Source organism: Terrapene carolina, unplaced genomic scaffold (genome assembly GCF_002925995.2).
Source record: "Terrapene carolina triunguis isolate 2854851 unplaced genomic scaffold, T_m_triunguis-2.0 Scaffold62, whole genome shotgun sequence".
NCBI classification, from domain to species: Eukaryota; Metazoa; Chordata; order Testudines; family Emydidae; genus Terrapene; species Terrapene triunguis.
This window is the reverse complement of record NW_020664413.1, coordinates 14,583,272-14,592,352: the sequence shown is the minus strand read 5'-3', so window position 1 is coordinate 14,592,352 and position 9,081 is coordinate 14,583,272.

The following is a 9,081-nucleotide window of genomic DNA, read 5'->3' as shown; positions in this document are numbered from 1 at the left end:
TGTGTGTGTGTGTGTGTGTGTGTGTGTGTGTGTGTGTGTGTGTGTGTGTAAGAGAGAGATACATCTAGTAGATTTGTCAACAAGTCTTCCTGCTGTTGTTTAATTTTGCTATGGATCCCCATCCGAACACTGTTTTGCACAATATATTCCTATATGTATGTTGCCCCTTTTTTATTCAAATTGTTAGTCAAAGTTTGGGGCTGTGGGAATGTTCCAGTTGGGAGCAGAAGTTGGTGATAGGTATTTCTCTGATGCAGTCTTGTTTATTTACAAAGGATGTACAAAGTCCTGTGTCTCTGAACACAGAAGGAATCAAATAGCAGGAAACAGTTTCTTTAGCTCACAGTACCATGAACACACTTTTTAGCCTGTATCCCTGACCCAAAAACCTTTCCCCAGATTTCTTCCAGGGTCAGACACACTGCTTTCAGCTGCTCCTTCAGACTGTCTGTCTGTCCCTCCTTGATCTTCTGTGTTCTTCCTTCTCTCTTTCACAAACACCCTTGCCCAAAACAATACTCAGCAAACACTCCAGGGCAGGTTCACACTCCTTTTGTCCTGGATGAGGGCTTATTACAGTTATGTTAACTGAAGAATGAGTGTGCACCTATCAATCTCAATGAGGTTTTAACTTAACCTTTAACAAGGTTTCACACAGCTCATTGCATGTCCTATTCAGTCATACCGTCCCATACCATCTTAAGAGAAAATTCTCACTTTTAGTGGTAAATTGTGATTAGCCTTGTGCCATGGGACAAAAGGGGGGTTCAGGGAAGGGGGAAGATAGAGGGTAGAGGAAGGTTTCCCAATACATAAGTGGCTAGTCACAATTCCAGTCCCTCTGCACCCTGAGCACAAAGACTGGGCAAAGATAGTGCTGACAGCACCCCAGCCTGAGGACAGGCAGAGGCAAGGGAAGGGCTGTGACCATGTGCCCCTCCACAGCAAAAAGCCGAGCAGGGCTGGTGCACGGGGAGGGCATGCCGCACCCTTTCAAATGACAGAGTGGAGTTGCTCTGATCTGTGTTCCATAAACCACCTGGTCTGAGTGAGGCTCAGTGCTGCTGAGGTCGCACGCCTACATACTCTCTTATTGCAAACTGTCATCTTGCCCTAGTTTATGCTGCCTAATTTGCTTGTAAGGAAGAGAAGGAAATGGTCAGGAAATCTGCATCCTATTTAGAAGTGACATCTTTGGCCTGGTCCACACTAACCCCCCACTTCGAACTAAGGTACGCAACTTCAGCTACGTTAACAACGTAGCTGAAGTCGAAGTACCTTAGTTCGAACTTACTGCGGGTCCAGATGCGGCAGGCAGGCTCCCCCGTCGATGCCGCGTACTCCTCTCGCCGAGCTGGAGTACCGGCGTCGATGGCGAGCACTTCCGGGATCGATCCGGGATCGATTTATCACGTCTAGACAAGACGCGATAAATCGATCCCAGAAGATCGATTGCTTACTGCCGGACCCGGAGGTAAGTATAGACGTACCCTAAGTTATGCAAGCTCTGTGCGTACACCTATTGCTTGTGATGGTAAACACTATGCATAGAATAACTCCACACTTCCAGGGGGGGGAACAATATAAAAATCAAGACAATAGAAATGTGTTTTAATTTTCGTGGCTGGTTAAGATACAGTTGTATGAATCAAATTATGTCAGACCAACCAGAAGTGACAACTCCAAGTAATTCATTTCTATGATCATGTTATGTTGAGAAGATGCTGAAGGTTACAGATATTACTAGAGCAAGGCTGCATATGGAAATGTTCTGTAAACAGGGTCCATTTGAACAGCTTTGCCTTTGGAATGCAAGCTTTCGGATTTTAAAATGTACTCTAGCACAACTGTTTACAATAGTGGGAAAATGAAAAATCTTACCTGTTACCTCCACTTAAGGGTCAGATAACATTTAATATTTTTAAATTGCCAGTAAATTTACAGTTGCTTCAGTTGACAGGATATGAGATTAAAATAATCTCCTGTAATGACAGAAGGTAGTTTAACATTTATAGGGCCTCAATCATCCTGCCATATGAGCAAAATGCATTTTATCCATTTTTTTTAAAACTTTCTGATGTGATGGAGTTTGGTTTGACTGATTAATTTTAGTTCTTCTGCTTCACAGAAGAGAGAGTGAGAGAGAGAATGACCATGATAAATTGATATATTAAAGTTTTGATTAATGGTTACTTTCTATTCAGTATAATTATCAGGTGATAGTTTCAATGAAAGATGCTGGGAAATGAAACTTTTCACTCTAGATAACCATCCACCCTGTCTGGCAAGAAAAATGGGTCTCTATTTTCAACATATTACAGTGAAGCAAGGCCAATGGAGGGAGAACATACTATTTGTGAATTTTGAAGGATAAGATTGATTTGAAAAAGTGCCTGTCCAATGAAGTTGTGTGAGAAATTCTGATGACCCATAAATAAAGAAATAAAATAAAACGGTACGCAAAAGATAAAGAAACAACAATTCTTGAAAGCAAAGCTTTTTGGTTATCCGTGCTTGGCAAAGGATTATCCATTAACAAAAACACATGCACATTTATTTTTAACTGCAAAAATAAATAGGAATAATATGTGCTTAATCCATTAACATGTGGACAGGCTCTTACTGATTGCATTCCATTTCTCACCCCGTGAAATAGTCTTGCAAGCAACTGCCCATGAAGTTGTTGGTGAGCTTCATTACCACTGCAGACTCATTAAAAAGAGGCACAATTGGGAAAAGATAGAAAACAGCAGCAAACACTAGAACTTCTTCAGAGACTCAGACTTTAAGGTCAGAAGGGACCATCATGATCATCTTGTCTGACCTCCTGCACATCTCAGGCCATAGAACCTCACCCACCCATTCCTGTAATAGACCCCTAACCTCTGGCTGAGTTACTGAAGTCCTCAAATCATGGTTTAAAGACTTCAAGTTACAGAGAATTCACCATTTACACTAATTTAAACCTGCAAGTGAACCATGCCACGTGCTGCAGAAGAAGGCGAAAACCCCCCAGGGTTTCTGCCAGTCTAACCTGGGGAAAAATCCTTCCTGACCCCAAATATGATGATCAGTTAGACCCTGAGCATGTGGGCAAGACCCACCAGTCAGACACCTGGGAAAGAATTCTCTGTGGTAACTCAGAGCCCTCCCCATCTACTGTCCCATCACCAGCCATTGGAGATATTTGCTGCTACATATATCGGCTACATTCCATTGTAGGCAGTCTCATCATATCATACCATCCCCTCCATAAACTTATGAAGCTCAGTCTTGAAGCCAGTTAGGTTTTTTGCCTCCACTTCTCCCCTTGGAAGGCTGATCCCGGACTTCACTTCTGTGATGGTTAGAAACCTTCACCTAATTTCAAGCTTAAACTTGTTGATGGACAGTTTATATCCATTTGTTCTTGTGTTGACATTGGTGCTTAAATAACTCCTCTCCATTTATCCCTATGATGTATTTATAGAGAGCAATCGTATCTCTCCGGAGCCTTCTTTTGGTTAGGCGAAACAAGCCAAGCTCTTTGAATGTCCTCTCATAAGGTAGGTTTTCTGTTCCTCGGATCATCCTAGTAGCCCTTATTTGCATCTGTTCCAGTTTGAATTGATCGTTCTTAAACATGGGTCACTGGAATTGCACACACTATTCCAGATGAGGTCTTACCGGTGCATTGTATAACAGTACTAACACTTCTGTCTGTACTGGAAATATCGCATCACGTTGGCAACATATAGTCATCTTGTGATCAACCAATACACCTAGGTCGTTCTCCTCTTCTGTTACTTCCAACTGGTATGTCCCTATCTTATAGCAAAACTTCTTGTTGTTAGTTCCTGAATGCATGACTTTGCACTATTAAATTTCATCCCATTTCTATTACTCCAGTTTACAAGGTCATCCAGATCTTCTTGTATGATATTCTGGTCCTCCACCCTATTGGCAGTACCGTCCATCTTTATGTCATCCATAAATGTTATTAGCACACTCCCACTTTTTGTGCCAAGGTTAATAATAAAAATCTTAAATAAGATTGGTTCCAATACTGATCCCTGAGGAACTAAACTAGTAATCTCCCTCCAGCCTGACAGTTCACCTTTCAGTATGACCTGTTGTGGTTTCCCTTTAACTAGTTCCTTATCCACCTTTCAATTCTGATATTAACCCCCATCTTCTCCAGGTTAATAATTTCCCATGTGGAACTGTATCAAATGCTTTTCTGAAATCCCGGTAGATTAGATCTACTGCATTTCCTTTGTCTAAAAAAATCAGTTATCTTCTCAAAGAAAGAGATCAGGTTGGTCTGGCACGATTTACCTTTTGGAAAATCATGTTGTATTTTATCCCAATTACCATTAACCTTTATGTCCTTAAATACTTTCTCTTAAAAAATTTGTTCCAAGACCTTGCATACAACTGAGATCAAACTAACAGGCCTGTAGTTGCCTGGATCACTCCCCCCCCCCCCCCTTAAAAATAGGAACTGTATTAGCAATTCTCCAGTCATAGGTTTTACAGATTCATTAGAAATCCTTGCTATTGGGCTTGATATTTCCTGTGGCAGTTCCTTTCATATTTTCGGATGGAGATTATCTGGACCCCCAGTTTAGTCCTATTAAGCTGTTTGAGTTTGACTTGCACCTTGTATGTGGTAATTTTTACTTCCATATCCTGAATTCCATTATCCACCCTGCTCTTCATTAGTCTCATTAAAAACCGAGGCAAAGAACCAGTAATGAAAACAGAATAGTGGCTTTCAACACAAAGGACACCGCACTGCAGAAAACAACTTAAAAGATGAAGTGACGGAGAGATATGGCCCAGTAAACAGACTTGAACTTGTTAATCTTTGGGTATGAGCCTCGATACTAAGGCCATGTCTACACTACAAAGTTCAGCTGATGCAAGTTACATCAGCGTACAGTCTCCAACTTTTGTATATTGCTTGGGGGAAATGCACACTTGGGTGCTTGCATCCATAGGCGCTGACAGAAAAAAATTAGTGGGTGCTTAGCACCTACCTGCAGCAAAGCTCTCCCACTCCCACCCAGTGCCTCCCATCCGCCACGGATCAGTTGTTCCACGATGTGCAGGAGGCGCTGGGAGGGAGGGGGAGGAGCAGGGACAGGGCACGCTTGGGGAAGGGGGTGGAAAGAGATGGGGAAGAGGCAGGTGATGGCGGAGCAGGGGAAGGAAGAGGCAGGGCCTTGGGGGAAGGGGTGGAGTGGAGTGGGGTGGGACTTGGGGCTGAGCGGGAGTTGAGCAACCCTGGGGAAAATTGGAAGCTGGTGCCTGTGCTTGCCTCAGCACTGCATGGTTGTATTGATGTAGAATGTAGTGCACCACAGGTAAGTATCTTGTCTGCCCCATGCTGCTGTATAGCACAATGCCATTTGTGACATTTTGCAGTGCTTTGTGGGATACCACTGATTTTACTACGGATTTCTGGGAGCTAGCAGTCAAGTTCCCACCATTCCACTTTTTTCATCCCATAATGCTTGCCCCATCCCATAATTTTCACAACATTAAAAACTCCCACAGTCATGTGTGCCACTTTTCTGTCTCCACCATCTCTCTGGCAGAAGCATAGACCCTGAACAGTTCAGAGCAATTCTCATGCATGTTACTGATATAGATTGCACCATTTTCCTATATTTGCAGAACTTGAATGACTACTACTAAAATCACTGAAAGGTGGATATTGTTGAAGCACAATAACAAGACATAGGACTGGAATGGATCTCGAGAGGTCTTCTAGTCCAGTCCCCTGTACCTCAGGCAGGACTAAGTATTATCTAGACCATCCCTGACAGGTGTTTGTCTAACTTGCTCTTAGAAATCTCCAACGATGGAGATTCCACAACCTCCCTAGGCAATTTATTCCAGAGCTTAACCACCCTGACAGGAAGTTTTTCTAATGTCCAACCTAAACTGCCCTTCCTGCAATTTATGCCCACTGCTTCTTGTCCTATCCTCAGAGGTTAAAGAGAACAATTTTTCTCTCTCCTTTTATGTACTTATCAAGTCCCCTTTCAGTCCTCTCTCTCTCTTCTCCACACTAAACAAATCCAATTTTTTCAATCTTTCCTCATAGGTCCTGTTTTCTAGACCTTTAATCATTTTTGTTGCTCTTCTCTGGACTTTCTCCAATTTGTCCACATCTTTCCTGAAATGTGGCCCCCAGAACTGGACACAATACTCCAGTTGAGGCTTAATCACCGCAGAGTAGAGCAGAAGAATTACTTCTTGTGTCTTGCTTACAACACTCCTGCGAATGCAGCCCAGAATGATGTTTGCTTTTTATGCAACAGTGTTACATGATTGACTCATATTTAGCTTATAATTCATTATGACCCCCAGATCCTTTTTTGCAGTAGTCCTTCCTAGGCAGTCTTTTCCCATTTAGTATGTGTGCAGTGGATTGTTCCTTCATAAGTGGACTACTTTGCATTTGTCCTTATTGAATTTCATCCTAGTTTCTTCAGACCATTTCTCCAATTAATCCAGATCATTTCGAATTTTAATCCTATCCTCCAAAGCACTTGCAACCCCTCCCAACTTGGTATCATCCACAAACTTGTAAATGTACTCTCTATGCCATTATCTAAAATTGATGAAGATGTTGAACAGAAATGGGCCCAGAACTGCAGGACCACACATGATATACCCCTCCAGCGTGAGTGTGAACCACTGGTAACTACTCTCTGGGAATGGTTTTCCAACCAGTTATCCATCTAGGTTGTATTTCCCTACTTTGTTTATGAGATGGTCATGCGAAACAGTATCAAAAGCCTTACTAAAGTAAAAATATACCAAACCTACTGCTTCCCCCCCATCCACAAGGCTTGTCACTCTGTCAAAGAAAGCTATTAGGTTGCTTTGACACAATTTGTTCTTGATAAATCCATGTTGACTGTTACTTATATTATTCTAGGTGTCTGGAAACTGATTGCTTAATTATTTGCTCCATTATCTTTCTGGGTACTGAAGTTAAGCTGACTGGTCTGTAATTCCCCAGGTTGTCCTTATTTCCCTTTTTATAGATTGGCACTGTATTTGCCCCTTTCCAGTCTTCTGGAATCTCTCCCATCTTCCATGACTTTTCGAAGATAATTGCTAATGGCTCAGATATCTCCTCAGTCAGCTCCATGAGTATTCTAGGATGTATTTCATTAGGCCCTGGTGACTTGAAGGCATGTAACTTGCCTAAGTAATTTTTAACTTGTTCTTTCCTTGTTTTAGACTCTGATCTGACCTCATTATCACTGGCATTCATTAAGTTAGATGTTCAATTGCTTCTAAACTATTTGGTGATAACTGAAACAAAAATGTCATTTAACACTTCTGCCATTTTCACATTTTCTGTTGTTATCCCCCTTCATTGACTAACTGGCCTACCCGGTCTTTGGTCTTCCTCTTGCTTCTAATGTATTTATAGAATGTTTTCTTGTGACATCTTGTTTTGTGCCTTGGCCTTTCTAATTTTGTCCCTACCTACTTGTGTGTTTGTTTATATTAATCCTTTGTAATTTGACCTAGTTTCCACTTTTTATAGGACTCTTTTTTGAGTTTTAGATAATTGAAGATCTCCTGGTTAAGCCAGCGTGGTCTCTTGCCATACTTCTTATCTTTTCTACACAGTGGGATAGTTTGCTCTTATGCCCTTAGTAATGTCTCTTTGAAAACTGCCAACTCTTTTGAACTGTTTTTCCACTTAGACTTGCTTCCCAGGGGTTTTTACCTACCAACTCCCTGAGTTTGCTAAAGTCTGCCTTCTTGAAATCCATTTTCTTTATTGTGCTGTTTTGCCTCCTTAGAATCATGAGCATGATCATTTCATGATCACTTTCATCCAAGCTGCCTTCCACTTTCAAATTCTCAACCAGTTCTTCTATATTTGTCAAAATCAAATCTAAAACAGCCTCTCCCCTCGTGGCTTTCTCCACCTTCTGAAATAAAAAAAATGTCTCCAATACATTACAAGAACTTGTTGGAAAATCTGTGCCTTGCTGTATTATTTTCCCAATAGATGTCTGAGTAGTTGAAGTCCCCCATCACGACCAAATCCTGTGCTTTGCATGATTTTGTTAGTTGTTTATGCTAATGGACACAATGAAAAAAAATGCCAGGTTTCTGCTGGTATTCACAGAGCAGCTCCACACGGTGAGATTGCTTAAGAGGATAAAAGGGACATACCTATTCAGATAAACAAAGTACTCCGTATGCCCCCCCACACACCTCCTCTAGCCGAGCAAACCAAAGAATTGAAAAGCGGATGCTGGCACTACCTCTGGTTGTTCTGCCTCTACCCGAGTACAGGAAACAATCTGATGTGGATTGTGAGATTGAACTACAATCAAAACTCTCAGTACCTTCGTACTCTAAACTTGCAGATGGGATGGACACCATTTTTAAAGGTGGAAGAAGGGTGGGAAAGGGAGGGAAAGAGGTGAGGTTTCAGGCAACAAAAAGGAAAAAACGATAAAGAATAATGCATATACACACTTACTCAAGCTCCCTTCCCCTTCATCAGTGGGCTCACTTGCGCTCGCTTGGTGGGGCTGGCGTGACTCTGATGGAATTTCAAACAGCTCCCGGTTTATGGAATGGTTTGAGTCCTGAGCCGTGTTGCCTCTCTCCCTGCCACTCTGCCTCAGGCTCCTGCAAAGTGCCCACAGAAGAATGTGGGGTGCTGGTAGGGGGTCACTGCCAAGTACAGTAGAACCACAGAGTTACAAACACCAGTGTTAAGAACTGACCAGTCAGCCACACACCTCATTTGGAACTGGAAGTATGCAATCAGGCAGCAGCCAAGACAAGCAAGCAAACAAAACAAATATAGTACAGCACTGGGTTAAATGTAAACTATGAAAAGAAGAGAAAGTTTAAAAAAAAGATTTGACAAGGTAAGGAAACTGTTTCTGTGCTTGTTTCATTTAAATTAAGATGGTTAAAAGCATTTTTATTCTGCATAGTAAAATTTCAAAGTTGTATTAAGTCAATGTTCAGTTTTAAACTTTTGCAAGAACAATCATAACGTTTTGTTCAGAGTTATGAACATTTCAGAATTATGAACAGGGT